Here is a 20717-nt window from a genome sequence, read left to right as displayed (position 1 = left end):
ACAGTCCTCCTTCTCATTAATTAAATTTCAACACCTATATAATTAAGAAGCTACTCTAATGAAATCTTTCACGCTATAAAGTGTGAGGTGCATGCTCATTGGTGATAATGAGGGAGAAATGTTAATCTGTAGAACTAGAGAACAATCTTGAGGTGTTAAAAATATTTTTTCATTCTCACTTAGAAGCCCACACCCGCTGTGCAAGACCATAATGTGTGCGTTACACATAACTACTTGTTTTATTATTTTGTGAAATGTGTCTTATAGGCCTTTATTCAACATATTACACAGCATAATTTGCAGCATATTATAAATAATATATTTATTTATGTGCATAGAGCAATGTGACTATTTAAATCTCTGTCTTCATACCAGGATTCATGGTAGCTGCTAGCCAGGGTACTTTCAATTAAATGCATATTGTTCAGAATTAGATGACAGATCACAGCATTAGGCATAATCACTCTCTCCCTCTCTCTAGAATGAAACTGCTTAGCATCAACATTGAAGGGAAAACAGGTTGACACAATCCATTTCATATTCCTAGAACTTGAAATCTGAAAATCCCCATCATATTTTTATCATTGCTGACTGGAATACGTACAGTTTAATATATAAAAACATCACCAAAGCCAAGCTTGGGAGAGTGAGGAAAAAGCAGACACATACATATTTTTGCACTTCCTGCATTTCCATGTTCAAGTCAATCTCCAAGCACAGCTTGCTGTCACATGCACTTGTCTAATCTGTAGGTAGGGTAGGGGGATTTATTAGTAATGAAGAGGAACAAGTTATTTTTCTGATCTTACTTTGTGCTTTCATAGCTCTAACCCTGATTTAACATTTAAATGAATAGTGGAAACAAGGCTTTTAATAACACAACAAAGGATTATCCTAGTGCATTCTTAGCACGATCAATTCACAGCATATATTATCCCTGGCTTTAAATGATAATTGTGTGTGTGTGTGTGTGTGTGTGTGTGTGTGTGTGTGTGTGTGTGTGTGTGCTGGTCAGATGATGTCAGACTAAAAGACACAAAGCTATGCTAGGGGTCAACTGGTGAGACAATGTACAATCCCACCCTCATTGTCAGAACACCTGACCCCAAACTCCCCAGAATTCCTTGGACACTTGCCCGGATGAAAAGCAATTGATAAAAATCTGTTTAATTGTGGACAATTGTGGGAAGCTACAAGTGCAGAAACATGCAGGCCTTTTGCTTGAAAACAAAGATACCTTACAGCACAGTTCAAGCATACAGAGCTGATGACAAGTATACATTGCTCCCGGCCTGTGTCTCCAGCATACTGGACAGCACATGCAAATTCAGACTCTATTGATACTTCTGTGACAGGATACATTCCAGTGTCTGTGTCACAGTGCAGAACATATCACGCAATTTCCAGCTTTTCCTAAAAAATTCATATTTGTAAAGTGATTGTCACATGTGATACACAGCACATGGTGCACACAGTGAAATTTGTCCCATCACCCTTGGTGAGCAGTGGGCAGCCATGACAGGCGCCCGGGAGCAGTGTGTGGGGACGGTGCTTTGCTCAGTGGCACCTCAGTGGTACCTTCTACGGCAACCTTCTGATTACGAGGGCTGTTTCCTTAACCTGCCCCTATTTGGAGTCCCAGCATGTCCTGATGGGTAATGAGATATGAGTGGTGTCCCTCTGGACCGTATCTCTCTGTGCCCTGTGTCAGCACGCAGTAGCAAGCTTTTAATTGTGTGCTGGACAGGAGACGGAGAATATAAAAACTGAATAAATAAAAGACTACAGTGAATCATCACTGAGATATCGGCATCTAGCCCACACCACACCATCACTGTCTGTCAATGTCACGACGGCGAGCTGACGGGGGAAGGAAGCACAGAGGCGGGATATAATATAACCAAGTATTTATTATAAAATAGAAACGGGAAATAACAAGGAGAAACCAAAAACTAGCCCACAGGCATGTGGCGATTGCCAGAACTCAAAACTACAAAGAACAGTTGCCAGGTCAAGTTCACTAAAATGTCACCGCTGCACAAGGGGTGGAGGGTGGAGGATTGGGCACAGGGGTGGAGGATTGGGCACAGGTGATGTGTCCAGGTGCAGTCAATCCTGACAGTCAAAGTGCAGATATCTGATTAAAAAACATTCAGGTCCATCATTAGTGCAGATACGTTCAGATACTTTGTTAAGTAAAGATATTCCTGACTGTTATACAGTATTGCATCACAATTACCTATTTCTTCTGGTGTAGGGGTGAACTATGTACAATGGATGTCAGAGTGGTAGCCTAGTGGGTAACACACTTGCCTATGAACCAGAAAACCCAGGTTCAAATCCCGCTTAAATCCCAAGACACTTAACCCAAAATTGCATCCACCAATTCTTTTTCAATTACATAAAATTATTTTATAAAATTATGTCTCGTCTTGCAGAAGCAGCCTTTAAAAAAACTCCATAAATAATGTGGGGTCAGTCGCTGTTTGCATAATTTTAGTTAAGCAGTGATCATTAAGAAGGATGTGCGTGTATCCTGTCGTGAACAGTCACCCATGAAGCTCCACAGATGCCATAAGCCTGTTGTCATCTGCTGGTGAAAGATGAGCAGTGGTATACTGGTGCTGCATGAGTCGAGAGAAATGCGCTGACACATGACGCTCACTTCACATGCTGGCACACACTAACGACCAGGCATCCGCCCAGGACAACATGAGAGAATGGAGGAAGGCCAAGTAACAGTTGGAAGAGACGATGGCAGCTTGCAGAGGAGCGCAGATGGTGCAGAGCCGAGCTGAAACTTCAGGTCTTAACTGTACTCCCTTTGGGGTAAAGCAGTTTCTCAACCATACAGCTGAGAATAAGGGGCTATGGGAGTCAACCGGGCAGGACAGAGAAGAGGAAAGGAGCAGCTCTGCTGAGGTGCCGGACTCTCACTGTAATTAAATGTAAGAAGATATGTCTAATTAAGTCATGACACTGTGAAGCAGTACTTTGATTGCCAGATTGTGATGGGGAGTGTCTTGAATGACAGCATTAACATTGGTAGAGCAGTCCCACAGCCCATACAAAAACACCACCCAACATATACACACACACACACACACACACACATTATAAATATATGTGTGTGTGTGTGTGTGTGTGTGTGTATATGTTGGGTGGTGTTTTTGTATGGGCTGTGGGACTGCTCTACCAATGTATATAAAACCCACCTCTCTCTCTCTCTCTCTGTTTATTTTATTTATTTATAATATATATATATATATATATATATATATATATATATATATATATATATATATATATATATATAAAAGAAACAGTCTAAGCAATATAAACCACACAATATGAGCGCCCACAGCAAAATAACAAAATAATATTCTGAACGTTTTCTTGCAGTGGAAGCTGAGAAGTTCAGCCAGTAATGACACTGGATACCCTGCTGAAACTGTTGCACCCCACCCCAAGTAAATAAGTAAATAAATGAATAGATCAGTGGAAAAAAATATTCAAAACATACAGTTTACAAACCACAGTGGCTGGAATTATTATTTTCATTGAAGGACCTTGGACACTGTGATAAAATGTGATATTTGTTCTAGTTTTCTCCACATATTAAAAAGGCTGATGAAAAAAAGAGACCACAGAGACCACGATGTACTGAGCACACCTGCCAAAAACACAGCGCCCTGGCACAGCTCCAGGCCTCTAAAACATGGGGTTTGAGTGGTGAACCGCATATACCCATGCACAAGAGAGTATCCACCATGAGCTGAAATGGGGTATGACCCATTGCTTGGGCTTGATACACTGCATAATTTTGGAGGTAGACAAACTCAATATTAAAAAATGCAATTTAACCCAAAAAAGACCCTGATTCATCTACAGCCTTCATCTTCAGAGTTATGTGGAAATTAATCATGGCTTCAGTGACCCCCCCCATTCTCCACATAAAAAGACAAAAACTTTAGCCCAGGTCTAGAAGACCGTCTGCCACCTAATCAGGAGCTGCCCATGGGTTGGAGTGAGGTCATATAGGCATGTGGAGACCAGACACACACTATGCATGCACACTACTGAGCCTCATTTTTACTTGTTTTATGGACATCAGCCAGTGTGTTTTTTCACTTTAATTTTGAGTGTGACTCCAAATCCAGACCTCCATGGCTTGATAAATATGATTTCAATTGACAATTTTTGTTTGATTTTATTGTCAGCACATTCAACTATGTAAAGAAAAAAAGTATTTAATAAGAATATTTAATTCATCAGATCTATGATTTCTTATTTTTGTGTTCCCTTTTTTTTAGCAGTGTGTTTCCTTTGGAAATTTTGGCACACCAGAAAACAATTAATGGTTCTAAAAAACATCCTTGCTCCAGAGAGCTGGGCTCTAAAATGGATGTGTGAGCACCGCCCACTCCTTAATTGGTGGCTCCTCGCTCCATAACTTACCTGGGATTATGGCATCAACAGGAGCATCCTTCAGTTTCCCATCCGTATGCCTAGATCGATGGTAGCCATGTTTCACGCCACGAAGCAGTCTCTCGGCCGTAGTGACAATGACAGCGAGAGCAAAATTACAACCATTTGCGAAGGCCTCCTCAGAAAATCAATGGTAATGACCAGATGGCTAACACTTCCTTCTCACACTCGCATAAATGACTGACATCCAATTAGGCGGTGTTGAGGAACCTTTAGTGATTACGCTCTCCCGAGCACATCGATTACTGATGGCCACAGCTGTCTCATTAGATCGCTAAGTACCAGGACTATTTTATTTATATATGTTTATTTATTGCACAATGGCTAATAGCACAGAGCTGACCTTTTTGTATCTTTTACAATGCTGACTGAGGCCTGGGCCAGCAATTCCAGAAAGACCATAATGCCTGTTCCAATAATGATTGTACAAGATTTATCTTATTATTCTGCGGTATGTTATTTTTTTTTACTGGTGCAGCCACTAATCTTAGTCTCAATAAGTATGGTTAATTTTTCTTACATGTTCCTTGGTAAGAACCCCCAAAATGCTTCCACTTTCATCTTTCAGTGTTTCAAACACACCATCAAATTCCATTGACTGCCCACCTGAGCCCAGCAGTCTCCTTAACTTATTGCACACTGCAGTGCATAAATCACCTGTTTCAGTCTGAACTAACTGCTAGGACTGCATGTATTGTCTTATTGTAATCGTCAACCTTCAAGTGATATGAGGTCTATCTATATGATGCGTAGACACACACACCTCTCTGATAATAAGGGCAAATTCCATGTCCTGAAGTAATCAAACACACACAATAAGGTTTGACAGAAAATCTGTAGTATTGATTTTTTATTTTTTTTTTCAAAATTGATATATGATTAATTTAGACGGCCAGTGTAAAACAGCAAAAAAAAGAGAGTTTGAAAAAAATGAACATGAACACACAATTTCAAATCTGACGTTGCTCAGAGCATCTGCTTCAATAACACATACTATCATAGATTGTGTATATTTTAGTGTATAATGAAACTTTTGCCTACAAAACGTTTGGGGTTAGTGGTGGCCTTGCGGGTGGCCTTCTCGTAATCAGAAGGTTGCCAGTTCAAATCCAAGCCACTGAGGTGCCACTGAGCAAAGCACTGTCCCCACACCTTTCATGGCTGCCTACTGCTCACCAAGTGTGATTGGTTAAAAGCATAGGACACATTTCGTTGTGTGCACTGTGTTGTGCTGTGTTTCACAATGACAATCACTTCACTTTTGCCTACAAAACCTCTAGGCAGAACAATGCCTCCACCTGTGTGGAGTGCAGGTTGAGTCCCTACACAGAACAGCCCAGATGATCATTTGCATGTTGCAACAGCCAACAGCCAAATTACTGTTAGGGCTAGTTACAGGCTTTAACCACCCAGTAAGACTGGGTCTTTCTCCCATTCAATCCTGTAAGTCTGATGGCTGTAAGTCTGATGTTTTGTAATTGCAACACCATGCACCAGGCCAAAAATTATGGGATTGTGTTCAGCAAGGCAACTGAAGCACTGCATTGTGGGATATGTAGTTTGTGTGTTATCAGCAATTCATATATATGTATTTACCCTCACCTCCCTCTACCCATCATCCGTTTCACATTGAGAAAAGAAGTGGATATCCAGGTGTCTATGCAATGCAGTTAGATCCTATTAATATTGCCAAGAGACAAGTTAACGATTATGGTGCATCAGGAGCATTTGAGAAAGCAGCCCATTACACCAGAGGCAGATAGCTGGTAACATGCTGGATGCTCACAGAATACATTTGCCTCTCCTCCAATGTCTGTAAATTCCCCGGGATGGCACATCAAAGAGAAAAAAAAACCCTCTGAAGCAGCACATCCTGAGACTGATTTAAAGTGGATATTGAGGTATAAAAAGACTAACATTCAGCTGGCACAATGCATGGAGTATCTTGGCAATTGGTGCTCATAAAAAAAATTGTATTTGTTCATTAATCCCATAAAACAAAAATATGGTTCCTACTTACATGTAAAGGTAAACACATGAGGGTAATTAGACAAAACAAGCATATGGTGATGATGTAGGAGATGACCTGAGAGCTTTTCACAACTTCAGCAGTGGGTAGTACATATATAGGAAAGGCCAGCACAAATTAGACCTGCATGCATTTAGCAGATGCCCTTTTCCAGAGCAATTTACTATCAGTATTTACAGGGACTGTCCCCCTGGAGTAACTCTTGCTTTGTCTTGCTCAGAGACACAACAGTAGTGGGGTTTTGTCTTTATAGGAGAATGTGTTACACTACAAGCTGTTTAAAGACAAAATTAAAAACAAAAATATCACGTCACAAATAAGGAAAGGACAGATGAAAGATTATGTGTAGTTCGAGACAAAAAAAGTGGTAGCGACGTGGAAAGGGCAAGTGAATCACTACCTGTTTGTTCTACAAGCGATAACCGGTCAAAGCCACAACCACACTTGCACAATGAAACACACAAAAAGACAAAGGAGGCAGAATTAGGACAAAATGAGTGGGTTTTGTAGAACGTAGCCTGGAGGTACAGGTGATTGCCAAACAATGACAGAGAGGCGACGACAGGTGTTGAGCTCATTTTCGTGGTCACGTGACACACGCGTGCACACACACACACACATATATATATATATATATATATATATATATGTGTGTGTGTGTGTGTGTATATATGTGTGTATATATACCATTTCTCCGTCCATAATATCTGTTACTGATAAAGCACAAAATAAATCCAAATCACAAGACGTTACTAACCCATGAGAAGAGAAATGGCAGCACCAGGAGAAGGAACATGATGCCACCATTTTTTCAGTGTGGTCTGCACAGCTAATGACTGCATTACAGCTTTGTCTTGTCACAAGGAATCAGTGGCTGCATTGATCACCTGCCAGTTGTGTTTCTAATAGATTTCTTTTCCTGCATAAATTATTGTCCAAGCTCCAGAGTCCCAGGGGGTCCTGCTGAGCACGCTTCATATTTTAATAACACTTGAAGAAAGAGGAGGGTATATGACAAATAATCCACCTGGTATGTATTTTACTCAATTTTCTCTACATTTTCTAATAGCACAGCTAAGCAAATTGCTTGCAAGCCATGTTTGCCCTATATGCATTAAATCCTGAGAGTATAACTTACCAGGTAGGTTTCAGCCAAGTGAAACCTGAAATGCTCCTACAGGAAACAGGATGTTTCATTGTGTGTTGTGTTTTGTGCTGCTGAATATAAACTTAAAACAGGAAAACATTCCTCCACTAAATAAATGTCAGTTACTAGAGTGCCGCTTCATTTTACAGCAGTTCATTACTTCAGTGGTATGAGAGATTGTCCCGCCGTAGTCCTGTTTTTGTCAATTAAGCTGCATCAGCACCAGCTGCTCTTTGGAAACAAAGGGGAAAAGAATATATGGAAAACATGGATGTATAGATCATCTGTACATTTCTCACACAACACAAACTAGCCCTGCATCACTCAAGTTGAAACAAAAAACTGTTCCCAAACCCCAGCATTGTCAGATGTTCTTCACATAAGCAAAATCAAATCGTTGTGTGTGTGTGTGTGTGTGTGTGTGTGTATGCACACAGAGAGACAGAGATGTCTGCCCCTTGCAGTAAAAGAGTGGCTAATGGCACCACAAGATCTGGTACACTCCATATTTATGTCAGCAATCTAGGCAGTATGGTAATAAAGGGAAGCTCTGGCTGGACACAGTGGCTGAGACCATTTTAGGAGGTGAGTTGTTTACAACCACGAGATTCTGATGCGGCCCCATATGTCCATGCCCATGCTGATGTCAGAACATAGCAGATGTGTGGAAACATATTGTGCCTGTTTTCCCCCTCTGTCTATGTCTCATTCTCACTCTCCATTGAAAATATGTTTATAAACCTCCAGGGACACTTTATCAAATATTCATCGTCTTGCAGGGGCAGATTGGAGTTTTAATGTTGCGTTCTGCATTTGGATATGCTGTTTGTCATGTGTTCAAGCAGAAGAGGGAGGTGTAGCATAATGGAGTGAAATGAAGGATGGTCCAGGGAGGTTGTGAGGAGGTGAAAAAGTAAAATGGGTTGGGAGGCTCAGGATAGGGAAGAGATGGGCTGGTGCTGTATCAGTATCAATGAATCATTTGGGCAATTTGTCAGTACACATGTTAAAGTTGGACATCGGTGTGTCTCTGCTGAGGTTCTCCAATGAGATTGTACTGCATCTTACAGCAGAATACCAATACACTACCTCATCTTGTTCCTCTGTAATCGGAACTGCTGATAAAAAAAACAATCCTGTTGATGGAAAACAAGTGCCTCTTTAAAAAAATCTGTCTGCTCCCATGTGCCCCAAGTGGAAAAAGTACAGTACTTTTGATTGCCAGACTTACCACCCCTCTACTTGATCCATTTAAGATATTTCCAGATGGTAAAATAAAATAATGGTATTGTCTAAAAATAAGCTACATTCAACATTTTCACTCAATTAAAACAGCACAAGGTGTGAGAAGACACCTTGTCATCAAACCATAGCGGTATGGATAAAAAATCCAAGTATGATGACAATATTTGCTTCTTTTGTTTGGTAGACAAATGTTCACAGAACAGAGAACAATAAAAATGTTTCAGTACTTACTGCCCACTCTGTAATCCACAAAGTGAGCCACAAATGAGAGACTCTTTTTGAACCACAGAGCACAGAACCACTGCTAAATATGTTTGTATGAAAAAATCATGAATTTATTAATTGATTGCTACATTGAAAGGTGTGTGCAAATATGATGAGTTAATGTAGCTTACAGCTGCTAGGAACTAGATCTAGATTCTTATAAGAACAAATTCACAGGGCATTTATACATAAACATACACATAATCCACACATTTCAGACAATGTCTGACTCATTAAAATACCATTATGTTTTTTCATTAACGGAATTGACAATTGCATGCTCTGATTGAATATTGCATTGTAAATTGCCATATTTTAATATTTGTGCTTAAAATCTTCCATAACTCCTAAAGTGAAAAAAGATCACTATGATGGTTAATGGTCAAAAGTTTTCATGTTTTCAGGGTTCATTTATTTGCAAACTATGGACATTTCAACCCTGAGTTACTGACATTTGCTAAACTTGTTTTTAATGAAGTTTAGCAAATGTCAGGGCAGACAAATCTGGGCACCATAATCAGTAAATGTTCTGAAGAATAAGACTGCATGAGTTATTAATGACAGAATAAAAAGTACCTTTCCAGAGAAAAGGTGGAGTAAATGGAGATAGTCATGAGGTATGAAAGGTCACACTGTTTAACCCCTGCAGTGGATGTGCCTTTAATGGGATCTCTGGAGAATCACAGTCAAGTTCTCTAGACATATTTACAGAATCATCCTCTTTGTTTAAGGTGTGTGTGTGTGTCTGTGTGTGTGAGAGAGAGACAGAGAGAGAGAGAGATACAGAGGGTGGAAGAGAGAGTTCATTTCATCCTCATACATATCTGCCTATATGGTCATTTCAAACAGCCGCAGCTGAATGACAAAGTTCATTTCCTTATCTCAGACAAAATTGTGGATAATTTTTTTAATTCACATTAAAGAAACTTATTCCCCATAAACAGGGTGCTAAATGTAAAAAAAAAAAAAAAAAAAAAAAAAGACAGTCAAAAACCTGAATAGACAACCCTCTCGAAATTCAGCTACAGCACAGATCAGTTAGATCACTCCACTATCAAAATGTGAGACACTGTAGGCTTGCAATGGTCTAAATAGCAAAAATCTACAATTTTGAGACCACCTACACTAGGGCTGCACGATATATCGGAAAATCATTGTTATCGCGATTGGACACAGAATTAATTTATGTGCCAATCATATTGGCCCTTACTATCTTTATACCTGCCTCCCAAGAAGGTGATATAATGCTATTGGCTAGACCGGGCCATGTTAATATTAAATTTTATTTATGCGAATGTTGACAATATGTTAGTGTTTCCACTACATACCAATTTATTTGAGGCCTGTACACCTTGTTTAATAGTATTATCTTATTTAATTTTTGTTTAATAATATTTTTATATATATATATATAAAAAAACAGGCAAGGCAAGGAAATATTTTGTTTAAAAGATGCTCTTGTTTTAAGACACTCTTGATGCAATTCACTCTTTGAAAGCAATTCATATTGTGTTGGCAGGTCTATGGTAACAGCAAACCAGAAATCAGAATATCTGCTAAATCATTCATAATGTTTTAGCATAATGTCTAAATATTTGCAACTTCCTTGACATATTGTTTCTTTTTAGCCTGAATTAGATTTAATTAGATCAGATGACTATATATTACATGTTTATTTTAGAATGATCATTTTTTTTAAATATCTAATAATAATAATAATAATAATTTAAAAAGCATTTCTCTAGAGAAATGTTATATTGCAATAAATATCGTTATCACAATATTCAACAACAATATTTGTCATGATGGGCTGGACATGGCCAGGAAGGAGGACGCATACGCACAACGTCACAGGACAGGGGTTTAATGCATAGTAGACGAGACAGGGGAACATCACCACGCAATGACCTGACCGCGAACAGGATAGCTTTATACAATTATATAACTATGCACAGGTGAACACGATCAGGGAACATTGCACAAGACTAACATGAAACTCCGGTCCGAACTCCGGACCCGGAGTCACCCCTGCCGGCCCGGATCATGACAATATTGCATATTTTCCCAATATCATGCAGCCCTAACCTACACTATAAGCTCTGTTTGAGGAGAAATTGTGAGATAAGCCAAATAAAAAGGCTGCCAGGAATAAGTTGCTTGCATCAATTGACATTAACAGGATTGGGGTGCAAACCCAGTAAGTACAATTTCCATTTAAGTCTCTTTTTCCTGTATGTGTTTTCATCTTTTAGCAGGAAATGGCCATCAAACAGTTAGCTGCACTACCATACAACACAATTCATCTCCCTCCAATCCATGCAAGCACTGTGTAATCACAATGATACACAAACTTAATCCATTTAAACCACTTTGGCATGGAAATAGTCTGCTGTGACTTGGATGCAGAAAAGGTTCATTACTTATTTTGGAAATGTTTCCCTTATTTCTACTACTTAATTACCCAGTTCTCTTGTGATCTCCTCATTCTGCTTTGGTACTGGCACACAATTGTTGCAAAGGACACAAGGAAATGTAAAAATTCTTAATGATCACTGCACACAAATTAAAATGCTACAGAACAGCAACTACAACTACAACTACAAAAGACTAGTATAAATATTACTGATGAGCATCTTCAGACCATTATGTTGTCCTAAAGGTTGGTTCAAATTAGTAAATCCTGTAGAGCAATATATGAATATACAAATCAAGGTGCTTTTAAATGGCAGGTCCTCAGGGCAAAGCATCTGGTTGCATGCAATTGCATTATCCTACCTTTTAGAGTCAGTTGACATAAACTATTATGCTCTCAGGACCAAAAATCTTCTGAGAAACAAAGTATGTGAGATTTATAGGGTCTCAACAACCCCAACTCACCCCCCCACCCTTCCCGGTTTAATTATCACAATCACTTCCTGGATTATTTAGGTTTATTAACATGAAAACTGATGAACGGTAGACATTCCATCAAATGAAACTCATTCTATGCATCAATCAGACCTTATCTCTAACTCTAAACACCTTAAATGTGATGATATCACATTCATTCACTTATCAGCTCAATAGCTTTCTCGTTTCTTCTTTTCACTTGCTCGATCTCTGCACCGGATGCCATCGCTTTTCTCTTTCAGCCATTAGCTGGACCATCTCCCTCTCACAGAAGCTCTACTCAGATGGAAAGATTGATCAGTGTAAAGAAAGACTCTAACCTTCCTTATTATCTGATAAGGAAGTGTGCTATAATAGAATTAAGCAATCAAAGGAGTGCTGCATTAGCCTGCACAGCCTCAAATGTTTCTCTTTCCTTTCCCTCACTTCTCCATAGAAAACAAACCTGAATCAATTTCTCCCCACATCACTTCAAGCTTCTGGGATAATAAGAGATCTGTTTTTAAAATAGCACTTTGCTTAAAGGCTTTATGGACAAATTAAATTTTCACCTTACATTGATTTTTCAGCTCAGGCCTAACAGACACTAATGTTATTTCTAATGCATTTTTTGCTTGGTAGGATGGAGGATTAAAAAAAATCATGTCAAATGATTAAGTATGTACTGAGCACATTTGAAACACAGGTACCTGTCACAGAGAAGCGAGAAGCCCAACGGCCCTGTGTCTTTGTGCGTTGTTTTATTTATTTATTTTAAACCATGTATCAACAATTAAGACATCACCTCGAGCATGTCCTCTGGTCACGTTTTCAGCAGCATCCCCATTTCTGTTCGGTTGATCCAGCAGGGAACACAAACTGCTTTTTATGGTCCTTTTCTTCACACTCCATATTCCTCTGCTTAAAACAATGTGAGCCTTGAAGCCTCTTGTTTGGACTTTAGTGCACACATGCAGAGTTTTTCACACCACAGTTTTTTTGGTGTTCTAAAAATACACCTACTGACAGATGACTGTGGGCCTGCTCTCTTTTGTGCCATATTTTACAATCACATTTAGAAATGCATAAAATTCTGCTAATGTGAAATACAATAATTACAAATCTCCAAAAACAGCAATCAATGTTGGACTTTCACCACAACATTTCATATTTCTGTCTATGTGCTCCTAGAGCTGGGTAGGTGTTCTGCAGAGCATAATTAAAAAGGTGACTGCAGGATTTGACAGATCCCTGTCATACAGCTGAAAGACACACAGTGGAAACTGAAACAAGGAGGATAAATATAAAAAATGAGCAGCAGTGTGAGGAAGAGACAGACAGGAGGAAGTGGAGGAGGACGAGCTGTGTCACACGGAAAGGTATAAAATAATAAATCCACTTGCGCTCAGCAGCAGAAATCTACCAACATGCACACACATTCACAAATACTACAGTCTGCATGGCAAGAGGGTAGAACATTGAGGCTGATGCAATCCACTTCGGTGGTTCTCCTGGTGCTTTTTGTATGTGGTCTTAAGAAGGCAGAATGCTCAGGAAACCGAGGACTGCTTAAGGCCTCCTTGCAGATGATTGTGTGGGGGGCTCTGACTGGTATTCATTCATGATGTTTGCATATCGGGCAGGAAATTAACTTCACTTTCACTTAATATTGCTGTGTACAAATAAACACATGTGAATAAAAAACAGGCACACAGTTCTTTGAAATATTTTTCTCAGTTGAGAAAATATCTCTGTCTCTAGCTCTCTCTCTCTGTGTGTCAAATGTTCAAACTTGAACTAAAGTCTGAGCTACTCAGTACAGAACAATATTGAAATAGGGGTCCTTGAGTTGGTAAACCGCAGTCTTCTTTATTCTCCTTACATCAGATCTCAAGAGAGCGTCTTCATCAGTGTTTGGCTAAGTAGTTAATAATATCTTGGGTCGAGTATCATCACACCCGCTCACCCTTTACTGTAGTCAGCACCAGCTAACTGCCTTGCTGCCTCAGGCCATGGGCACAGGAACCAGAGAGTGCAGCACTGTACTCCTGCTCTGAACTGGGACCTTTGTAATGAAATATACATTAAACTTCATTAGCAGATAACTCTCAAATTTCGCATTCAATTAAGAGAGGTCTGCTGAAAATATATAATGTATGGCTATTAAGTGCCAAATTAGATGTAGCTGAATCGACTGAAAAATGGAGATCCTCTCTGTCCATCAGAGGATCCCTCATAGAAGAGCTAGTTTTTTTTTTTGCAGATTCAAGACTTTTCTGGTACATTATGTTTTTCTTTCTCTCTTTATAGTTTCAGCTATCCTGCTTCTTTTTGGTAGCACTTTCCAGCCCTTTGTTAGTGCAGTCTCACTTCAGCAAAGTATCCCTATTAATTAAAAAACTTACAAATACTGTGTTCCTCAACCTTCTAAATATTTGTCAGTTGTGATGTTGTGATGGAGAACATAGTCAGGTCAAAAGCTACACAGAAATAGACAGAGAGATCATGCACAGCTGCATCAGCGCCAGAACAGGAAGAAGCTTGGGGGTTTAATTAGAAGTGTTTTCTGAGGTGCGGAAACTGAATGCCGTGGTTTAGAGGTGAGGAAGCCGAGGAGAGAGACTGAGGAGAGAAGGTGGACAGATGGCACATCTCAGAGTTTGGAGAGCCAAGCTCCTGCCTCTACTGTTTTTTTCTTTCCCCTCTATAGGGGAGGGCAAAGCTACTTGCTGTTCTCCCATGTGAGCTCGCCTTGAGATACATCCTTGCGTCTAATTGATTTCTCTTGTTCACAAGAGTTGAGGTACTGTCATCAGACTTCAGAGAGTGGGCCTGTCCCTTTTTCCGATTTCCTGTTCTATTTCTTTATTTCGTTGTTCTCACTGCATTCCTCCCTCACATATCCCCGCAGATTATGTATTGCATTTTTCTGATACTATAAAAAGTGCACTGTGTGGAGACAAAGGATGCACCACCAGATTTTTAGACAAGAAATAAGGTCACATACAGCACACTGAAGCAACTCGGTACCACATCAGCATATAGCACTAATTAGTGCTATTTTTTTCTTTCTCTCTTGCTCATATTTTGTTGTTAGATTTGGCCAGAAGCGGCAGACTCCTTCTCTACTTTTTTAAGACATTGTTCTTAGCCCCTTTCCACCACACAAGACAAGTGCTGGTTTTCTTGGGGAAAAAACAATATCCAACAGCAGAGGAGAAGAATCTGGCCTGGAGCGTGAGCTGAGGTGGATATTTCAGCACACTTGGCTGAGCCTGGATAGCAGGCTGCACTCAGTAGCCACTTGCCTCCCAGTGAAATGATGTAATGAGGAAACAGCTGAAGAAAAAAGGCTTGTCAGTTAGACTCAGATGAAACATATGTGTGCTGAGAAACCCAGTCCTGATACATCCTTGAAAACGTGGGAAACAATGTAAGAAGGAACTGTATCTGTAAACAATTTCTGTGCCTGATATCTTGTCAAACAACAGGAAGCAGCTGTATCAAACAGCATAAAAAATATATATATATTTACCAGTTGAACCATGGAAAGCAGTCGTGCAATTAAATAATTAATTCACTAACCTTTTTACAATAGTATTGTAAAAACACAATTACGTCACTGCAAAATGGGCTCTCTACTTCTGGTTGACAGTGCTGACATAACATTACTTTTGGTTTGATGTTATTTAGGGGTGATATTGTATCGATACATGGACATCAATTTTCAATATTTTTGTATACAAATTTACTCCATGGGGTGGTGCTGTTGAGTGTTTTTGGTCAGCTGAGATGAGATTCAGTGTGCGACTTCAACCTCCACTGCTGTAGATGGTGCTGCACAGCTGGGTACTTTGAATTACTGTTATGTCATAAAATCTTGTACTTCAGCTCTGTTTTTACACTGAACTGAAACATATTGCAATATGAACATTAAGACAATATATCACGATATAATTGTATCGTTAACTGTGTATTGTGATACTTATTGTACTGTGAGATCCTTGCCAATACACACACCTAATATTGATATATTAATTACCCCTTGAGGCCAGTATGTGGTGGTCTTTTTTTATTGTTTGCAAAAGACAAGATTTCACACACAGATTCCTTTAAATGTAAAAAAAAAATGATTTTACAAAATGGAATTCTAAAAAAACATTTATTTTAATTAAAAATAAAAAGATTAATTATATTGGTTGAGGAGTCTAGTATACGAAAATAATTCAAAATTGTGTCATATAAAATGTCAATTTGTTCCATAAGCAATTGCCATCAAACTCTATTATGTAGTTTACAAAAACATTTCTGCCCAAAAACAATGCTCAGCTTCAGCTGTGAAAGGCCACAGGCCACAGACCACAGATCAGCTGTATATCAGATCGACTACATTTCTCCCTGATCTCTACAGCCAAATCAATTCCAGGGTCTTTTAAATTTTATCTGTTATATGCCACTGAGGAGTCATAAAGCACCTGAGGTTTAATTAAATAATGAAAGGAGCTCAGGTTCTCATTGGTCAAGTTGAATACACACCCTAATGGCAGTGGTGTCACCCAGAATTTGCAGAAGCAGTCGCTAAACAACACAACATACAGGTGCTGCTGTGCTGAAGACAAATTAAACCTTTAGGCAGACATGCAGGTAATACGTTTTATCCTGTAAAGCAATAGAGATGGGGATGGGTAAACGTGTGAACAGTAAACGTCTGCAATATGCGAGCGTGTAGGAGGTGCAATGAGTAGATGCATACATCAAATTGATAAGTGCATCTGTCATACCAAAAAAAAGCTATGAGATACATACACAGGTCTGTTTATTGTATCTAGATACAAAATTTAGGTCAATTAGATCACAATTTAGATCACAATCTAGGTCAATTTTAGAATTTGAGGGTGTTCTGTAGTCTTAAAATTCTAAAATTGACCAAAATTTTGATTCCTCAAAGTAAGTATAGACAACTGCCAGTGTTATGGAATTTATATATTTTAATTAGACAATAGATAATATGCAGGAGTTTGTGGGAGTGCAGGTCGATGACAGATTGGGAAGTGATGCAAAAATGCTCAGTATTTTGTCAGAAAATAATACCACCAGTCTCGCACCCACTGGACGTCACACACACATAAATTGGAAGCAGCACCCCTTAAATGAGATGCAGGTAAATAAATAAGCATTTCTTTTGGCATGTGGTAGACTTCCTATCATGCTAGCAGAGAGAAACATTTTATTTAGGGCTGAATCCAAATTTCCCAACTGTGTCCAGGTGTATCTAATTACCTGTCACTATCTCCTCATTATAAAACTGCCCTTGGGAGTGTTGTAGAGGTACAACACTGCCGTTATAATGAGGTTTGTGCAGTAATCAAGGCTCACCATACAGAATGAAAAGGCACTGCAGGCAAATAAATCATTACAGAAGTTCCCTTTTTCTCCAGTGCTCTTATTTTTAGACAAAAAAGTGGTATTGTGCCGATGCTGATCTAAATGTTGCCACATATTAAGTGACGTCATTTATGCATAATGCAACTATGAGTCACAGATGGCAATGTCTTAAGAATCTGGTACATTCATATCGCTCAAGCAGAGTCAATTAACCCACACATGGCACGTTTATATGAAGCTGTCAATAATTAAATTGTGATGCCGATTTGTGAGCCTCTGTTGTGACAGTCCTGGGCTATCACTCAACTACGTCCCAATTGTGTCACCTAAAAGTATTTCATAAACCACAATTACAAGGAGCTTCCATCTCTCACGGGAAGAAAAGGGGCAGGTAAAAGTAATGAGGTCACTTTGGAGACACCAGCCGAGCTGAGATATCGTCTGAGAGGGATAATTAAGGGAGAAGGAACACACCACACATTTGGAACAGAGTGCCCAAAAATACTATGCAAGTATTTTATTTTTATACGATTCAGTGCTGCATCCAATGCAATGCAGAAAAAGAGGAGGAATGAAACAGAAAATACGAGAGAGAGGAGCACTGTTTTCAAGAAGAAGTCCAATATCTCTTCCTGTCCTCACCAAACTCACCTAATTTTGCTCTATCACTATCTGTTACTAAAAGTATGCCTGTAACAACTTATGTGGAACAGACACATTGACTTAACAGTACCACTCCCAACATCGACAGGACAGAAATTGTTGGATGTGGCAATTTGCAAAATAGGCAAACTCTTAAATTGCTAGGAAATGCTTGGGTATAAGCCACATAAACTGACAGAAGAGTTCAAAAATCCCCCTCAGGATCACAAAACTGTCCTATAAATGGCATCCATGTTGAACAAATGTCCTGTTCGGCAGACCAAGCCACTCTGGTTGTTAATTCCATAATTTTTTGAAAGCACAAAATTGAACCTTTTCACTTATGTATTTTTTAACATTGTTTTTAACATCATTTTTAACTTGCCAAATGAAAACTGCAACTTCAGATAAACATGCATAAGAAAGAACATCAGCCGTCTTCGCAGTAAACCCAATGAAATCTAGTCACAGCTGACAAGGTCAAGATCACAGGATAGCAATGACATGGTGTTTCTGGGATGGTGATGATTTACAACTTTGAACAAAAGATTTGAATGAAAAGATATGGAATAGTTTATCCCCCATAATCATAAAAAATATTTAGATATTTATATATTTCTGGAGCTAAATATTATATCTTACAATGCTGTAATTACAGTAAGGTTTTAATTTGGTTGATCCTTGAAACAAGAAAGAAATTTTAACAGCAATTCACAACTTCGCTCTATTGCATTAGTCCTCTTGGACCTATATATAGTTCATTTCCAAAACAGCCTTTCCCCATGTGAAAAACTTAACTAATGGTATTCACATATTCTCATGACACTCCCTTCAAGTTGGCAAAAAATGTGCAAGATCTCTGATCAAACCAAAACAGTAATTTCAAAGCAGTAATTTCATAGTTAGGGTTTAATATGAAATATTATCTCCATCCTCCCCAAGATATGTGTGAAAGACTACAGATAGAGATCTGACTTCAGTGTTGCTTTTCCTTCACATTCTGTTGATCCAAATAACAAAAAAAAAAATTAGCTGTTCTCACTGTGTATTCTGTTTAAATGCCATTCATCAATCATCCAAAGGATTTATGTGAAAATGAAAACAAGTAGGCCTAAATGTCCAACAGCTGTCACCCATCATTTTCATTAATTAATGTTGGCCCCACTTCGACAGAGAACTGCCCTGATTTAATCTAAAGAAATTGGGAAACATGGTTGGATTGGACACAAATATTCCAAGATATGCCCAGCTTTGCCAGACAGTGCGGGGAAGGTTCTGAACTCTGGACAGTTGGAAATTCATGTTCTCATACATAAGTTTCTATACTAGGTAGACATAAAATCATTCACAAGCAAAATTAGTGAAAGCAGTGAGAGTTCAAGAAAATTTCTCCAAAAACAAATCTGCAAGCATCCACCCACCTGCTCCAGTGTGCATTCAAACACTCTGTTGGTGTGTCAAGACACCATCTTCTTAAAAACATACCCTCCCTGTACTGTTACCTTCTCACATGACATGTGAATTTACCTAAATTACCCCGATCATTGAAAAACACAGGCAGACTTCAAGCTGTTTCTAGAAGTTCATATATCAAATGTCACCATTTTCTGACAATTTTTCTGCACACACACATTGTACCGTACTCAGAACTGATTTATGGTCCAGTTCTGTTGGGTTTTCAACAGAATGAATTCACTCTGCTCATCGGAAATCTGACACATCATCTCCACTCATCAGCCCAACTCCAAAAAGAGTCGTACTTACTATAGATCCTGGTAGCTGGTCACAAAGCCTCGGAATACTGAAATTCAACAGACAAAAAACAGATCATCAGCCGCGCACCTAAGGTCACTTTATGCACATTAACCTTGTCATTATTATGAGGAAATCTCTGCTTACCAAGGTGTCCAGAAAAGACACCCAGCGGAAATCCAGAGGAGTCCTATCTTTCTCTCTCCAGTCGGAAACAGGAGTGATTTCTTATTCCACACACAGAGCTGTAAGAGAGAAGACATCAGACAGCCCGGTCAGTACCGTTCATGCCGAGCTCTCCAACAAAAAAAAGTCCAATATCTCCGGACTGAAGATAAAATACGAAATAAAAAAAGACAACAGTCGGAGTTGCGGTGGACGATACCTGCTCTCTTTCCTATGTCGACAGAGAAGGCAGCAAAGAGAGGAAAGCTGAAGAAAACTGAAAAGACGCCGACAGACCGACCTGCTGTAAAACTGCCGCGCGCTGCAGGCGGGGAGAACGGAAGCTTGCGCGAGCTCGCTACAGAAAAAGAGAGAGAGACAAAAAGCGAGCGACCGACCTGATACGACGCTCTCGAGCACCTGCATTTCCGTCACATGCCACTTGACGGCCAGTCCGGTATGACAGGTGTAGGAATTGGATAGCGCTGTATGACTTATTTAGAATAAGACAACTGCATATATTCAAGAAGAGTATTGGTACAGTACCAAAGAAAAAAATGCATCTTAACAGCATACTATGACATTTACAACCACCACATAATATCTTCTTAAAGATCCAATTGATTTGCAGGAATAGAACAGGACAGAGTCGTATACTTTCATCAGATTCGCTAAATCCAGGAAAGACTACATTATGAGGCAAGGCAGAGAGACTGGACTGTATTCAGTTGT

The 20717-nt window shown here is 39.2% G+C and overlaps 1 protein-coding gene across 35 annotated transcripts in view; it reads right to left on the bottom strand.

Moving 5' to 3' along the window:
- LOC114786615 (receptor-type tyrosine-protein phosphatase delta) overlaps positions 1-20397 on the bottom strand; it is a 403565-nt gene extending 383168 nt beyond the window's left edge. For 17 of the 35 annotated variants that reach the window (XM_028973883.1, XM_028973864.1, XM_028973855.1 and 14 more), the window contains exons 1-3: positions 20206-20393; positions 19968-20065; positions 19833-19869 (exon numbers count right to left, since the gene is read on the bottom strand). The gene's annotated coding sequence lies outside the window, so the exon portion shown is untranslated. Of the gene's footprint in view, positions 1-19832; positions 19870-19967; positions 20066-20205 lie in introns of all 35 variants that reach the window. The other 18 variants (XM_028974087.1, XM_028974106.1, XM_028974131.1 and 15 more) reach the window with 4 other exon arrangements.
- Between the last annotated feature and the right edge of the window lie 320 nt (positions 20398-20717).

The sequence above is a fragment of the Denticeps clupeoides genome, chromosome 1, assembly GCF_900700375.1.
Source record: "Denticeps clupeoides chromosome 1, fDenClu1.1, whole genome shotgun sequence".
Classification (NCBI taxonomy): domain Eukaryota; kingdom Metazoa; phylum Chordata; class Actinopteri; order Clupeiformes; family Denticipitidae; genus Denticeps; species Denticeps clupeoides.
Note: the sequence above shows the minus strand (reverse complement) of the source record. Positions and strands in the feature narration are given on the sequence as shown.